This window comes from Aethalodelphis obliquidens, unplaced genomic scaffold (genome assembly GCF_003676395.1).
Source record: "Aethalodelphis obliquidens isolate GAN/ISIS:26980383/991018 unplaced genomic scaffold, ASM367639v1 scaffold89, whole genome shotgun sequence".
Classification (NCBI taxonomy): Eukaryota; Metazoa; Chordata; class Mammalia; order Artiodactyla; family Delphinidae; genus Aethalodelphis; species Aethalodelphis obliquidens.
In genome coordinates, this window is record NW_020838033.1 from 1,748,184 (window position 1) to 1,765,137 (window position 16,954).

General features: G+C 44.5%; 1 non-coding gene across 1 annotated transcript; it reads right to left on the minus strand.

Annotated features, from left to right (window-relative positions):
* Positions 1-9,082: 9,082 nt before the first annotated feature.
* Positions 9,083-9,154, minus strand: TRNAQ-UUG (transfer RNA glutamine (anticodon UUG)). The gene has a single exon. It is a non-coding gene; the product is annotated as a tRNA-Gln (tRNA).
* Positions 9,155-16,954: the final 7,800 nt, after the last annotated feature.

Genomic DNA, 16,954 nt, shown 5'->3' on the forward strand with positions numbered 1-16,954 from the left:
GGATCTTGCTGTGAGCTCAGGTAAGAAGTTTCTTTTTGACCCTCCTTGCAATAGGAAGCTGCTGAGGGTATTTAAGCCGCAGAAGGCTAGGTTTTGATTAGCATAAGGGAGGCTGGATCCTGCTAAGGTCGGGGAGACTAATTCCTAGGCCTTGTTAGCAAGAAGATTACTGTCTAAAGGGGCCACAGAGAGACGTTCATGATGCAGTGCGTTCAGTGCAATGTCAGAGAGGTCTGCGTGAAGTATGAGGGAGACACATAGAAGGGCTATCAAATCCAGCTGAGTGGCTGCGTTGCATCCTGGGAGGGAGGACAGGAAAGACCTCGAAAAGTAGGTGATACTTGGAGCTGAGTCCTAAGGGGTTAAGTTGTGAAGGGTGGATGGGTGGCAAATCTGGTTGAAGGGACAGTATGAACAGAGGAATAGATAAAAGAAGAAGAAAATAAGAACATGGGTTTGTATGCAAACACTCATCAGATCAGTTGTTGGAATGTCAAGAGAAAGGCCTAGAGTTTTAGGATCTGCTGCTAGAGAGGTGGGGTTGGAGACCATCAGAGGGTCTCGTCTGCAATACTAAACCACTGACTCTGCTGGGAGTGGGTTGGTAATGTTTGCATTTAGAAGGGAATAGCTTTTGACAAGATGGAAAGGAGAAAGAGTGGAGGCAGAGAGGGAGTTAAGGAGATGATTGTGAGCTCAGGGGAGAGATGGGTTAGGGCAGTGGCTATAAGTCTAGAGGGGGAGTTCTTTGCGAAATAAAGTTTTCAGATCTTGACATCTCATTGAGAGATAGGCGAGGGACAGGAGGTGGTCAAGGATGCTGACGAGTTTCTGGCTTGGGGGGTGAGAGAGAGAATTGAAAGCAAGTATCTGAAAACAAACCTAACATAATACATTGATCTGAAAACAAACCTAACGTAATACATTGAGCTGCAAACTCCCTCAGCCCCTCCCCAGTGGGCCACAGCCCTACGGTGTGTCCTGCTCCTACAGGTGAGGTCATGGGCCACTGGTCAGAATCCAGGATCTCCCGGGAACCGTCCACTCCTTTCCCAATTCCATAGTAACCCCACTATGCCATTCTGTGACCTCAATAATAAATTCAGGGGCTTCCCTGGTGGCGCAGTGGTTGAGGGTCCGCCTGCCGATGCAGGAGACACGGGTTCGTGCCCCGGTCCGGGAGGATCCCACGTGCCGCGGAGCGGCTGTGCCCGTGAGCCATGGCCGCTGAGCCTGCGCGTCCGGAGCCTGTGCTCCGCAACGGGAGCGGCCACAGCAGTGAGAGGCCCGCGTACCGCAAAAAAAAATAATAATAAATAAATAAATAATAAATTCAGCCACCCCAATATACTCTGCTTAAGAGCAGGAAAAGAAGAGGAAACATTTAAATATAATACTTTTTTTTTTTTTAATGGGGAAGTGTTAATATTTCATACGGCTCCATCAGTGAGAAAGGAAAAACAGATGGGGGGCTACAGTCACATGGGTGTAGGTCATGGGCTATGGCTTCCTTCTTGGTTGGAGCTCTTGGTCCAGGGGTGGACTCCCACCTTCATTCCTCAGGACTCTGAACCCTTATCAGGGCTCCAGGTAGAGCAGTGGTTTCTTCTGCTCACCTTTGTTACCTGAAAAACCCAGTCTGCCTCCTGGTGGGTTTCAAGCTAAAAGACACAACCAAGCCAAAGAGCGGGAGAAGGATTTATTACTTACAACAAGTAAGGAGAACACCAGGGATCTTTCCCAAAACAATAACATTGGGAAAGTTTTAAGCTAAGGATACGTGCATATTCATGAAGGGTCCACAGGAGTCCAAGCTTGAGTTGACTGAAGTCATGAGGGTCAGAAAAGGTCCACATCATTAGCCCTTAGGTTCCAGCTGATCTGGTGGTTGAGTGCTTCAGGCTAATCTTTACCAGTGAGGCAAAACTGGGAGTCTTTGCAACTGATATATTATCTCTGATATAGTACAATAACTTCTCTCGCCTGATAACAGTTGTTTGCTTTTGCATTCTTTTGTTCCCTTAAAATCTTTAATTACTGAGACCTGTTCAAGGGCAAGCATTGTGGCCAGGCTTACATCACCAAATGGCTTAGGCCAAAAATGGCCTCTCTTATGTCAAGAAAGTCATGCCTGGTTCTCTTTCTCCAGGGACCCCTTACCTTATCTGCAGTAGTGTCTCCATGTCCCCCTGGCCGCTCTGACTTTTCTCTACCAGACCACGGAAATGGGTGAAGAGGGTGACATCACCTGCAGCATCGGAGCTGAGGAAACAAACCAGTGGGGCCAGGAAAGGAGAAAAAGGCCAAGAAGAGACGAGGACTCTGCCCACTGCCCCATGCCATCTGATCAGATGCAAATTCCTCAAGACTCTATCTTCTACCCTGCTCACACATTCATCTAGTCTATCCCTTTGTTCCAACAGCCTCCCACTGAGCTCCCCTCATCTGGCCCCTCTACTCCCACCCCCAACGCTTGGCTGCAGTGTTTCTCTGTGGCTCCCTTGCTTACCTCCTGTAAGACCAAGTCAAGACTTGTGGGTTGAGCACCGAGGTCCTTCCCACACCATGGGTAAGGGTCCTGCTTACCCCTGCTTACCCCTGAGGCCTGAGCTCTCCCCACTGCTCACCCCACCTGCCCCCAGGGCTCCATCAGTGGAGCTTTTCTTAATTCCTCCACCAGCTCGTGCTGGGCTTGAGACACCTTCTGTATCCAGCTAATTCATGTAGGGTCACAACTAGGCTGAAGCATCCCTTCTAGGAAAGCTTTCCCAGATTCTCTCCTTTATGACTGAATGAATAGGTCATTCAAAATTAGGTAGTTCAGAATTTAAGAAAGAAGTGTAAAATGGCATACCATGAACAGTGCCTCCCTCCTCTTCTCCTATATTCCTCCCTGGAGAAACCGACATTAACTGTTTCTCACATGAGCTCTCAGAGATGTTTTATGCAGATACGAGTCAACACATATAAACATTCTCCCTCTTTTTACACAAGCGCTTTTTACATTTTTACACAAGCGCATTTTCCCTCTTTTTACAACAGCGCTTCATGCTGTTCTGAGCTTTGGTCTGGATTTCTTTTTTTTAACCTTACCTAGCTGGGCTTCACTTACCTTTGGTGTCTACATGTACTCCTGAGCCTATAACCTTTCATTTTAAACTCTCCTTTAGTCTTCCATTTATTAGTCAAGTTTCAAGCTCCTTGAGGCCGGGGGACAAATCTTTGATTTTTGTATTTCCAGCGCCTAGAACATAGTAGGTGCTCAACAAATGGGTGTGGAATGACTGAGTGATTCCTCTTTATAGGCTTACTATGCGCCAGGCATTGTGTATTGAATATACACTATGTCATGTACAAATGAATAAACCAAAGATAATGAATGGACAGCCCTGGGAATCTAGCATAATGGAGGGGCCAGGCTAGGCACAGACCCGGCTTCCCTGGAGGTCCTGGCGTTCTGCCCTCTGCTGGTCATTCTAGGCAAGGACAACATCCTGCAGACGCTACCTTCCCAACAATGCTGTCCCTGGGGGCCCTTCCATGAAATAAACCCGTGGTAGGGGCTCCTCAGACTGCTGGCAAGGAGGAGGGAGAGGTTCTCCCTCAGCCACTGAGGATGGAAAAGGGAGGAAAGGTGGAGGGGGGTGTCAGAGAGAGAAGTCTCAGAGAAGCTGAGCTAGGAGGGGAAGGAAGAGGGGATGGTGGTGGGTTCAGAACCATTAGTGAGTAGTTGTGAAATCACTTTAGTAGCTGTGACCAGATTTATTTTTTTTTAGTATTTATTTCTTTATTTATTATTTATTTATATTTATTTTGGCTGTGCCAGGCCTTAGTTGCAGCACACGGGATCTTCGTCGCGGCTCATGGGATCTTTAGTTGTGGCAGGCAGCATCTTTAGTTGCGGCGCGCAAACTCTTAGTTGCGGCATGCATGCAGGATCTAGTTCCCGAACAGGGATCAAACCTGGGCCCCGTGCATTGGGAGCGTGGAGTTTTACCCACTGGACCACCAGGGAAGTCCCGAGACCAGCTTTAAAAAAATAAAAACATAGAAAATATCAGAGTGCAATTTACATAGAATAAAGGTGAATATTGTTTCTCAAACTTTTATTTCAGTTTTGTGTATGTGTGAACTGGTTTGTGATGTAAAACGATATCTTACTGAGGATCTTCATACAAACAAACAAGCAAAACATGGTGAAAGCCACTGGAGACATGATGAGAAAGGTCCTGGGGAGTAAGTCCTCAGTGGGCGTGAGGATTCCCAGCAGAATCAAAGCTAAGAGAAAACCATAATTCAAAAAGACACATGCACCCCAATGTTCATTGCAGCACTATTTACAATAGCCAGGTCATGGAAGCAACCTAAATGCCCATCAACAGACGAATGGATAAAGAAGATGTGGTACATATATACAATGGAATATTACTCAGCCATAAAAAGGAACAAATTGGGTCATTTGTAGAGACGTGGATGGATCTAGAGACTGTCATACAGAGTGAAGTAAGTCAGGAAGAGAAAAACAAATATCGTCTATTAACGCATATATGTGGAACCTAGAAAAATGGTACAGATGAACCGGTTTGCAGGGCAGAAATTGAGACACAGATGTAGAGAACAAACGTATGGACACCAAGGGGGGAAAGTGGCAGGGGGGTGGGGATGGTGGTGTGATGAATTGGGAGATTGGGATTGACATGTATACACTGATGTATATAAAATTGATGACTAATAAGGTCCTGCTGTATAAAAAATATATAAAATAAAATTCAGAAATTCAAAAAAAAAAATCAAAGCTCAGGGCAGAAGGCAGGGCAACTTTTGTGGAGCACAACCTCTATCTCAGTGCAGAAATCTTCCTACACCCCATGTGACAAAGACCTTTGAGCTCCCTGACTCCAGACTTCCAGGCACCAGAAGCTCAAAATTTGTCAAGCCTGTTCCATTGATGGACAGCTCAGACTGTTAGAAAGTTCTTCTCATTTGCCCCTCTAACTTCCACCCACGAGTCCTCGTTCTCTGCCTCTGTTGCAACCAAGACTAGGAACAACTAAGCAAATAAATTGACAACTAACAAGTGCTCTATAAGTTTTATTTTCCTTCCCATATAAGCATTTGTTTTTTTCTCAAGAATCTGACTTTCCACAGTGTTTATTATTCTGGTTATCTTTCTAGCAGTTAACATTATTGAGCCTATCATGGATGGGACACAGAGAAAAGGACTTTTTGCTTACTATTTTATTAAGTCTTAGAGCACTGCCATGCAAAAGGCACCGTTATTGTCATTTTACAGATGAGGCGCAGAGTTTTTTTTCCAGCTTTAGTGAGATGTAATTGACATATAACATTGTATAAGTTTTAGGTGTACAACATAATGATTTGCTATACACGTATACATTGCCAAATGATTACCACAGTAAGTTTAGTTAACACATCCATCACCTCACATAGTTACAATTTCAGAACATTTAAATTGCTTACCCAAATGCACCCACCCAGTTAGTGGCAGGATGAAATTTATCAGTCTTTGTGGGATCCCTAGAATTGAACCTGATCCTCTGAATGTGGTTCGGCTGGCTCAGAATAGAGGATCTTTATTCTGACTCCCTCTCTGTGGACAACTTTTGATCTCGGATTTCTCATCTGTGACCATGGCAGAAACATGTCTCTAGGCAGGTACTTTTTGACTTTTGTTTGTTTGTTTTCTTTTGTGTTTTTTTTGTTTTGTTTTTTGTTTTTTTGCTGTACGCGGGCCTCTCACTGCTGTGGCCTCTCCCGTCGCGGAGCACAGGCTCCGGACGCGCAGGCTCAGCGGGCATGGCTCACGGGCCCAGCCGCTCCGCGGCATGTGGGATCTTCCCAGACCGGGGCACGAACCCGTGTCCCCTGCATCGGCAGACGGACTCTCAACCACTGCGCCACCAGGGAAGCCCCCTGTTTTGTTTTTTAACTTATTGAAGTATAGTTGTTTACAATGTTGTGTTAATTTCTGCTGTATAGCAAAGCGATTCAGTTACACACACACACACACACACACACACACACATATACATTCTTTTTCGTATTCTTTTCCATTTTGGTTTATCACAGGATATTAAATATAGTTCCCTGGGCTATACAGTAGGACCTTGTTGTTTATCACTTTTTGACTTTTTAAATTGACATTCAGAATAGTGCATACAACATAATGCGCACTTTAACAAAATTTTGTAAAGTGAACAATCAATGTAACCTCCACCCAAGGACAAGAAATACAATAGTACCAGTACCCCTGGAAGACTGTTGCTGGCCCCTTTCCAATCATGGCCCTCTCTCTTCCCCAAAGTATTCCATATCCTCACTTATATGTGAATTACTCCTTTGCTTTGCTGGATAATTTTACCATCTAAGTTTGCAGCTCTAGACAATATACAGTAGTTAGTTTTGCCTGTTTAGAAACTTTTTTTTTTAATTAATTAATTTATTTATTTTATTTTTGGCTGCTTTGGGTCTTCATTGCTAAGTGCAGGCTTTCTCTAGTTGCAGCGGGGGCGGAGGGGGGGCTACTCTTTGTTGCAGTGCGCGGGCTTCTCATTGTGGTGGCTTCTCTTGTTGCAGAGAACGGGCTGTAGGTGCGCGGGCTTCAGTAGTTGTGGCTCACGGGCTCTAGAGCGCAGGCTCAGTAGTTGTGGCTCTCTGCGGCACGTGGGATGTGGGATCTTCCTGGACCAGTGCTCAAAACTGTGACCCCTGCATTGGCAGGCAGATTCTTAACCACTGCACCACCAGGGAAGTCCCAAGAAACTTTATACAAATGGAATAATTTATCATTTATCCTTTTGTATCTACCTTCTTCTGTTCAATACTTAAAAAAAAAATTCACCCATTTCGTTGCATGTAGTTGTCCATTTGTTTTGTTGCTGTGTAATATTCCATCGTGTGGCCTTACTGCAAATTATTTATCCATTCTACTGTAGGTGGACATTTGAGTTCCAATTTTTGGCTATTATGTTGCCCAAAACTCTTACACATGTCTCTAAGTGCACAAAAGCACACATTTCTGTGGGTATATGTACAAGAGTGAAATTGCTAGATCATAGGGTATGATATCTTCAACTTTAGTAGATCTCAAACTGCTTTCCACCAATTTACGCTCCTTTGAGAATTCACATTATTCCATATTCTCAATAACATTCAGCATTGTCATTCTGGTGAGTGGTATCTCAATGGCATCTCACTGAGCTTTTAATTTGCATGTTCCTGATGACTGATGTGTTGCATCTTTTCATGTGTACCGGTTATTCTGGATTTCCTTTTTTTTAATGAAGTGTCAGTCCAAGTCTTTTGTTATTTTCCATTAGGTTGTTTGTCTTTTTTCTTACTGAATTTTAGGAGCTTTTAATATACTCTGGATACAAGTTGTCAGTTATGCATTACAAATATCTTTTCCTATTCTATGGCTTACTTTTCACTTCCTTTTTGGGGTCTTCTGATAAGAAAAACATAGAATATCATATTAATATGGTGACATACATCAAACTTTCAGAACCTTTTGTGTCTTGCTTAAGAAGACTTTCCCTACCCTGAGGTCATGAAGATATTCTATGTTGTCTTCCAAAGTTTTATTGCTCTTTTTTTTCTTTTTTTCACATAAAGGTCTATAACTCACATGCAATGTATTGCTGTGTTAGTGAAAACTGGGAGGAATTTGATTTCACATTTTTCCATATGGACACTCAATTGTCCCAGAATAATTTATTGAAAAAAGGTCCTTTTCCCCACTGTTCTGTTGTGCTATATTTGTCATAAATCACTGGTCCAAGTATGTGTGCGGCTCTATCTGGGCTCTCCATTCTGTTCCATTGGTATGTTTGTCTTTCTTTTCACCAGTACCTCACTGTCTTAATTCCTACAGTTAATAGTTGATAATAAGCTTTAATATCTGTTAGTGCAAGTCCTCCCACGTCTCATGTTTAGGTATTTTTGAAGCTGGGATCGCTCATACACACAAATTCATTCAAATGTTTAAGGAGTGTGTGGGGTGGAGTGGGGAGGAAGGGTGCTCAGGAGAGAGTTGGGGAGAGCAGAGCGAGGGTTCTGTTTCCACGGCATCCTCCCAAGGCGCGGGGCCGTATAACCACAGTGCCAGTCACCCTGTAGGGGGATCACAAATGCGTGAGCGGGCTCCCTCGTCACTTGTCCCCGAGAGACAGACAGCTCTCAAAACCCAGATACCAATCCAAAGAAGACAATACTCCGTGTACGTCTCTTCCCCGCTACCCCAGAGGTAGAACCTTTCCTGCAAATCACGTGCGCTTGGTCAGCACCCAAATCAGCGACCCTGGACAAATTCGCCAAAAGAGATTCGCTCAGCCCTGCGGGTGAACCCCATAGAGATTCCCATCGTCTGCTCGGGAGAAATAGCCCATCGATACGGCGAGAAACCGTCGCCAGAGATACCCTGACCGGCTGAAACGGATTGAAGAGTGGATTCCTTGACTAAGGGATTTTTTTTTTCCAACTGAAAGACAACCTCGCAGTCTACTGCCCGAGTACCGGACAACCCAGACAGACACACTTCAGTATCTGGCCGACTTCCGGGCGGACGGACCCCCAAACACACGCCCTCCTCCGCAGTCGGCTATTCCCTCCCGCTCCCCTCGGCTCCCTATGGCTATTTCGTTCGCTGTTTCCAGAGCAGAAGTGTTTGGCCCTTCTGCATGTTAGCCAATGGGGAGAAGCATTCCCGGCAGCTTGCGGGGCGGGGGTGGGGGTGGCGGTGGCGGTGGCGTTTCCTAGACCAGAAGGCTGCCACTGTTCCCCGCCCGAAGCGGAATCCTCGGGATCCCTCGGGCACCTTCGGCCGTCCCCGGCAAGCTAAAGTCACGCTCCAGCTCCCACAGACACTTACTTTTCCGCCCCGAGTCTCGCGCATGCGCACCGCGACCTTCAAGCAGGCTCTGAAATGAAAGCATCTTGAGAAAGAGGGAGGGACCCTAAATCGCGGTCAGGTAGGTCACGGCGGGGCGCCGGCACAGCCTGAGATGGCCACTGCCGCCAGGGGCCTCCAAAATAGGAATTGTAGAACCAAAAGGTTTTGGAGAGGTCCCACCGAGATTTGAACTCGGATCGCTGGATTCAAAGTCCAGAGTGCTAACCATTACACCATGGGACCCGCTCGCTACTTTTGGCGGCCGGGAGCCTCCTCAAGTCACATAGCGGGCGCGCCGGGCTGCCTTTCGAAAACGGCAGTGGATGCCGGGTTTACCGGCTCTGGGTCCTGGGCTCTGGTCCCCAAGCCGAACTGGCGGGCAGGAGCGGAGCAACGAGGGCTTCAGCGTCCCCGGCGTCCTATACCATCCCGGTCCCAGGGTGTCATTTCTTGCTGCCTCTCTCCCTGCTCTCCTCCAGGGGTCCTCACCGGGTTTGAGGAAGCCCGGGGGGTGGGGTGGGGGGGGCGGCAGGCTGGCGGGGTCGGCCTTAGCGGGGCTAGGCCCGCGATGTTGGACCGGAGAAGGCCGACTCCGACCCATAGACCCCTAGCAGGAGGCTCGGCGCTCGCATCCTGGGCTTCGTATTGTTTATTTATTTACTTACACAGCGACTACCCCGGGGAGGTTATTTTTGGCCGAGCGGGGAGGGAAGCTGACTGGCACGTCGAGGGACAGCCGTTCAAGGCCCAGGTGCCCCAAGCGCGAATCGCCGCTAGGAAGTGCGCCCCACCTGATTCCTTGGCGTTACACGTAGCTAGAGCCACCGAGAAATCTGCACAGAAAGTTCCGCTTCCATCTCCCTCTCCTACTTTAAACGCTACTTGGGGGCATGGTTCCTTTTAACGTGTAGATTAGAATCAGATCAGTGAAAGAGACAATCCCTTTTGGACTTTCTCATAAGTTTTAGTGAAGGTGTAAAAGGATAATGTTTCTTCAGGTCAATCTGGCGACAGATAAAATTTTATATGCCATTTGCTCAACAATTGCACTTTTGGAAATTTATCCTAACGGGCTACTAGGACGAGTGCCAGTTAGTCAAGGATGTTCTCAGCTGTGTGGTTTTTAATAGTAAAGAATAAAAATAAATGTCCATTGAGTGAAACTTGATTAAATAAATACTGACAATATCTATACAATAAATACTGTGCAGGAATTTAGGGGGGAATTTATTGCGTTGGCATGAAAAGATATACTGTCCTAAAGAAACAAAAACAAAAATCTACTTGCCGAATAGTGTGTATAATAAAATCCAACTTATACACAAACAGAAAAGCTGAATGAATACACATGTAATGAATATTTGCCATTTATTTGCCCTCGGCCATCTGATTGACTCCGTTTCTTGAGAGACTCAACATTGCATGGGACTGGGTGACAGCAGAGCTGTGCCCCAAGGTAGACACGCTCACTCTCCAGGCTTCTGGCAGCCAGAGTGAAAATGTGTGTCCTTAACTTGGCCAATTGGATTTAGAATCCAGAAGCAGGAACGTTTTAGAACTTAGTTGGCTGCCGGTGGTGGCTGTGCCAGCCAGAGCCTCAGGGGCAGTGATGGCAGCCGTGCCATGTCCACTGGCAGCAGAAGTGGCATCCTAACTAGACTGTCCAGGATCCTGACCTTGGCTGAGGTCCTGGTTGCCTAGTTCCCCTTCATTCTTGCCCATCTTTCTGAGTTTGCTTTCCCTCTGGTGCTGTGAACTCTATAACGTCCTCCTAATAAGTTCCTTTTCTATGTAAGGTACCCAGAGTCCCTTTCTGTTGCATATAGTCAAGAACCTGCTTAGCCCAAATCCGAAAAGATCTGTTGATGACATTTATCTCCTGGGAGTAAACTTATGAAGTCCTGTTTTTTTGTATTGCTTGAAAAAGTCCTTTATAATTCTTGTATATTGTCCGAAGAAACATTAATGATTTTCCATTTTGAAGAATGAACCAAATTCCCCTTCAGCTCCTATGAGATAAGGGTGTCCCTCTCTTAAGGCTGGAGTGACTTAATATCAAATTGACTTAACATCAAATGACTTTAGCAGCTCTGGACCTCAGCTTTCCCATCTATTTCCTTCTTACAAGGGTTCTGTACTGGCTAGAGGGTATTGAAATTAAGTTTTCAAAAACTACTGTAGAAAGCTACTAAAGGGTGATGATTATATCCTTTGAAAGTGTATGACAGTTTCTCTATCCGGTGTGAGGAGAAGGAATGACTGCCCTCCTAGTCCCACTCTCCCTACTCCACTCCCTAGTTCTTTGCAGTTCCCTCCACTTTCTTTCTCAGCTTGAAAAAAATCTTACCAGCCCAGATGAAATCCTCCACTTGCTCATTCCTCAAGGAACGTAAAAGGATCATCTCCCTTACTGCTTTTGTCATGACTCACCGGAATTATAAGAAATTGTGTTCTGCGGCTCAGTCTCTCCCATCTTCCCTCTCTCTTCCCCTTGGTTGGGCTGTGAATTCCTTGGGACTTGCTTACCTTTATGTGTGGCTAGTGCCTTAACAGACACGTCCCCTGAACCCCCTTAGAGGGCACAGGAGAACTTAGGAGGAAGAAACAACATTTTAATTTTGTGTTCAGAGACCCTTTATAGCATCATATTCTCTATATATATATTTAATGATAACAGAGAAAACGGAGACAATATGTAATCTCCCTGCCCCAGTGTGACTAGGTTCTTTTAATATAAATCCACTGCACGTGACATCCCAAAGAGGGCATCCCATGACGTCTTTGAGAACAGACTCTCAAGCCTCCACACAAGGCAGCTCCTGAAGCTGGGGGAGTCCAGGGCTCTGCTGGAGGTGGGTTTATTGTGGCTTCAGCTGTGGCATCCCAGCTGAGGGCTGAACTGGGGCAGAGTGTACCCCAGAAAGTACAATGAGGCCAAGGGTTAAGAAAAGAGGGCTGAAATCCAGGATTAGGGGCTTTAAAGATATTTTCCAGGTTTCTTATGAGCCTGTAAATATATAGACAATGGAGTAGGGACAATAATGCTTTGAGGAGTCAACATGGAAGGTATTCATATTCACTCTCAAGGCTGTGTTCAGACAGTTTCCTGTATCCATGCTAGGCTGCTCACAGCTGGGATAGAATGGGCCTTGCTCTGTGTCCTCGCCACTCAGGATAAGTGAGATCTGCCACAAGTCCCCACTTTGCCTTGGGAGCCCTGGTTTTGCCAGACAAGCCACCACTTTGTGCAGGGTGACAGCTGGCCCCTACCCAATCCCTCCGGTCCAGGCCCCCGCTCTGGGCCTGGCATTCCCCAGGCTCTGATGGGGGAAATCTGACCGCTTAGTTGTTTGTTTTTTTTTTAATTGAAGTATAGTTGATTTACAATGTTGTGTTAGTTTCAGGTGTACAGCAAAGTGATCAGTTATATATAATATATACATATATATATTCTTTTTCAGGTTCTTTTCCCTTATAGGTTATTACAAGATATTGAATATAGTTCCCTGTGCTATACAGTAGGTCCTTGTTGTTTATCTATTTTATACATAGTAGTGTATATCTGTTAATCCCAAACTCCTAATGTATCCCTCCCAGGCCACTTACTTTTTTTGAACAACAGAAAAAAGCAGCACTCACCTTTTATCCTTTTCTTGCGTGTTTTTACTTTCTCTTTTTAAAATAACTATCTTGGGACTTCCCTGGTGGCACAGTGGTTAAGAATCTGCCTGCCAATGCAGGGGAAACAGGCTTGATCCCTGGTCCAGGAAGATCACATGTGCCGCGGAGCAACCAAGCCAGTGTGCCACAACTACAGAGCCTGTGCTTTAGAGCCCATGAGCCACAACTACTGAGCCCGCAAGCCACAACTACTGAGCCCGCGAGCTACAACTACTGAGCTCACGTGCCACAACTACTGGAGCCCGTGCTCCGCAACAAGAGAAGCCACTGCAATGAAGATGGAAGGCAGCCAAAAATAAATTAATTAATTAAAAAATAATAATAATTATCTTTTCAGATTACAAAGGTAAAATATTTATGGAAAATGTAGAAAATACAGTAAAGTAGAAGGAAGATTTTTAAATAACTACAATTCCAACAAGCACTTTTACATTTGATATTTCATTTCCTTTTTTAAAATGCATTTTTACAGTCTCACTGTATATATAATTTTATGTTCTGCTTTTGCACTTAACCTAATTAAAATGTTAAAAAATATTTAAATGGATAATACATGAGCATAATACAAAATTCAAAAGGTATAAAAGGAAAACACAGATAAATAAAACTTCCTGACTATAATTTTTTTTTGTTCTCCGAGGCAACTTCTGATATGGTCCTTCTAGAGATATTTCATTCTTACACAGATATACATGCATATGCATAATCCTTTTCTAGAAAAAGAAATCAAAACATTGTTCTGCACCTGGTTTTATTTATTTAGCACCATATCTTGAGCATTGTTCCATAACAGTACATATGAAATATACCTCACTTTTTTTTTTTTTTTTTTTTTTTTTTTTTGCTGTACGCGGGCCTCTCACTGTTGTGGCCTCTCCCGTTGCGGAGCACAGGCTCCAGACGCGCAGACCCAGCAGCCATGGCTCACGGACCCAGCCGCTCCATGGCACGTGGGATCTTCCCGGACCGGGGCACGAACCCGCGTCCCCTGCATCGGCAGGCGGACCCTCAACCACTGCGCCACCAGGGAAGCCCATACCTCACTTTTTTAAAGGCATTTTATTTCGAGGTATTATTTACATTAAGGAAAATGCACAAATCTTAACGGAATCAATTATTTTTTACAAATGTATACACTTGTGTGATCATCACCTAGATCAAGATATAGGGCATTTCCATCACTCCAGAAAGTTCCCTGGTGCCTTTTTCCAGTTTTTACTGAAATCACTACTCTGGTTTCTATCACCAGAAATTAGTTTTGCCTATTATTATAGTATACGTATACTGTTTTGCAGTATCTATCGCGTGTGGCTTCTTTTGCTAAACATGTTTTCGAGATTCATTCATGTCACTTTATGTATCAGCAGTATGTTTTTCATTGCTGAGAAGTACTCCACTGTATGAATATACCACAATTCGTTGGTCCATTCTTCAGTTGATGGACATTTGGGTTGTTTCCAATTTGGGCCTAATATAAGTAAAGCTACTATGACCATTCCTTTACAAACCTTTTTCGGTCTTGGGTATATAACTAGGAATGGAATTGCTGGGTCGTAGGGTAAGTGTACATTTAAGTTTATTAGGAACAGCCAAACAGCTTTCCAAAGTGCTTGTACCATTTTACACTCCCACCAGCAGTGTATGAGGGAGTTCCAGTTGCTTCACATCTTAGCTAACAAGTGGTATTATTAGTCGCTTAAATTTAGCCATTCTAGGAGGTGTATAATCATCTTTCCTTTTGCTTTTAAGTTGCACTTCCCTAATGGTTAATGATGTTGAACGTATTTTTTTACATGCTCACTAGCCATTTGAATATCTTCTTTTCTAAGTGCTTCAAGTATTTTGCCCATTTAGAAAAAAAAAAACCTGTCTTTATCTTATTGATTTATAAGAATTATATATTTATACATACTTATATATATATAGATAGATAGATCCATTATGGATATATATATGGTAATTATATATATATGGATCCTTTATCAAATATTTGTACTGCAGATATTTTCTTCCAGTCTGTGGCTTGTCTTTTCACTCTTTCTTTTTTTTAATTTTGCTAATTTAAAAAAGTATATTTATTTATTTGGTTGTACTGGGTCTTAGTTGTGGTAGGCGGGCTCCTTCGTTGTGGCATACATGCGGGATCTAGTTCCCCGACCAGGGATCAAACCCGGGACCCCTACATTGGGAGTGCAGAGTCTTAACCACTGTACCACCAGGAAAGTTTCTTCACTTTCTTAATAGTGTCTTTTGGTTAGCAGGTTTTAATTTCAATCAAGTCAAATTTATCTTTTTTTTTTTCCTTTTATGATTAATGTCTCTATGTTCTTGCATGCAGAGATCTGGGATATTTCCAAGCACACAGAATAGAAGAGGGGCTTGTGCAGTTAATACAGATTACTCAATTATACAATGAAAACTTTGATAATCACTTGGTAACATTTCAAGAGGGATGTAGGTTTTATTTATTTATTTTTTTTCTGTTTTATTTTTTTTTTTAATTTTTAAGTTTTATTTATTTATTTATTTATACAGCAGGTTCTTATGGGATGTAGGTTTTACATGGGAGAGTTGTCTGAAACTGGAGCAGGGAGGCTGAAGGGCAGAAAGGTAGCTGGAGGACCCAGGCAAAGGATTAAGAAAAAGAGCTGTATACAGACATGAATACTGTGAAGGTCATTAGATGTAGGTTTGAGCAGAAGAAATGGGGTAGAGAGCAGAGACTTCCTGGGAAGCTGGTGATCCTGATGTTGTTACTGGTGTCTGAAACACAAACTATGGGCCTACCAAGACTGTAGAATATCAAGAATGGGGAATGGGAGGAAAGAATCAGGATATTGGCATGTGTTAGTCTTCATGTTGGTCCTATGAGAGATAAGCTTTAGGCTGAGGCAGCCTGTTTTTTATTTTTGAGGTACGCGGCCCTCTCTCTGTTGTGGCTTCTCCCATTGCGGAGCACAGGCTCCGGACGCGCAGGCTCAGCAGCCATGGCTCACAGGCCCAGCTGCTCCGCAGCATGTGGGATCTTCCCGGACCGGGGCACGAACCCGTGTTCCCTACATCTGCAGGCAGACTCTCAACCACTGCGCCACCAGGGAAGCCCAAGGCAGCCTGTTTTAAAGCAGGTGTAGTATGGTTTTGCTGAGAGTATCTTGCAATCCAAGTTTACTGGATGTCCTATAACTTGGAGCCTTGTAGGCCTAGAAAAGCTAAAATCTCCAACCCAAGAGAAAGCACCGGCAGAGACAGAAGACTTCGCAGGAGACCAATTTGAGTAAAAGACCAGCCTACTACACTGCAATGCTTTAAACATTTTCTGCCCATTAAGAGGAAAAACCTGGGGGCAAAGAGCAAATTATAGATGGTCTTTCTGTACCTTAGATGACTGTTTTGAAGAGCATTAAGGCAGAGGCCAGGTGCAGAGACCTGTGGGCTTGGAATCCCTCATACATATTCCTGTCGGTCATAGGACACCTGTGCTCTGCCCCACCTCTGGGCTGCAACCTGTATATGATAGTTTAAGACAGTTTGGGTCAAGTTTCTGGTACTTGCAGACAAATGCATTCTCATAGATACACTTGGTAGCGGCTTGTATATGTTGTTGGTCTATCAACAATCAAAAAACAGCTGGGGAGGTACCTTCCTGAGTCAGGGAGAGACAGTATCCAGAATGAGGCGGACCCCAGTCCCATTTCCACTTCAGCCACAGGAAATGGACACGCCCATGCACGCAAAAAAAGGCCACTAGCCCAGTAGCCAATAGGATCCCTCCTTTCTGAAAGTCTTAGGAATTTTCCTTTCCTGAGCAGGAGGGTGGGAATTAGTAGAGGGGAAACAGAGAGAGTGGACTTGAGCTCCCCCTGGAGGCCCACACAATTATTTGCACCAAGTTGTCCAGGAATTAGGAGTTGACCCGCAAGTATCAGAGAGGCCCTTCGCTGTCCTGGAAGGATACCTTTGTCATTGGTTTAGTCCAGGCTGCTCAGTTGTGTCTGAAATTGAAGGCTGGAGGGAGGCCTGTACGGCGGTTATTTTCTGTGATCTGATTTTTACTTCCAAACCACCCAAAGAGAAAACGTTTTATTTATGCCTTTCTGTTTTGAAAATACACAGAATGGTTGCATTATTTAGGACACTTTGCTTATAAGTCACAGGAGCCAACTCAAATTCGATTAAGCAAAAAAGGAGAATTATAAGGGTATAGTGTTTCACAAAACCCCAGGGAAGGAGTATAGCCAGACCTCAGGAAAGAACCAGAAGGCCGCCAGGAGTCTCTCATTTCAGCTCCTTTTTGTGCTCATGTCGAATTCTTTTCTCACTGCACACTGGCTTTCTCGGCTCCCCGGTCTGCACAGTAAGGGG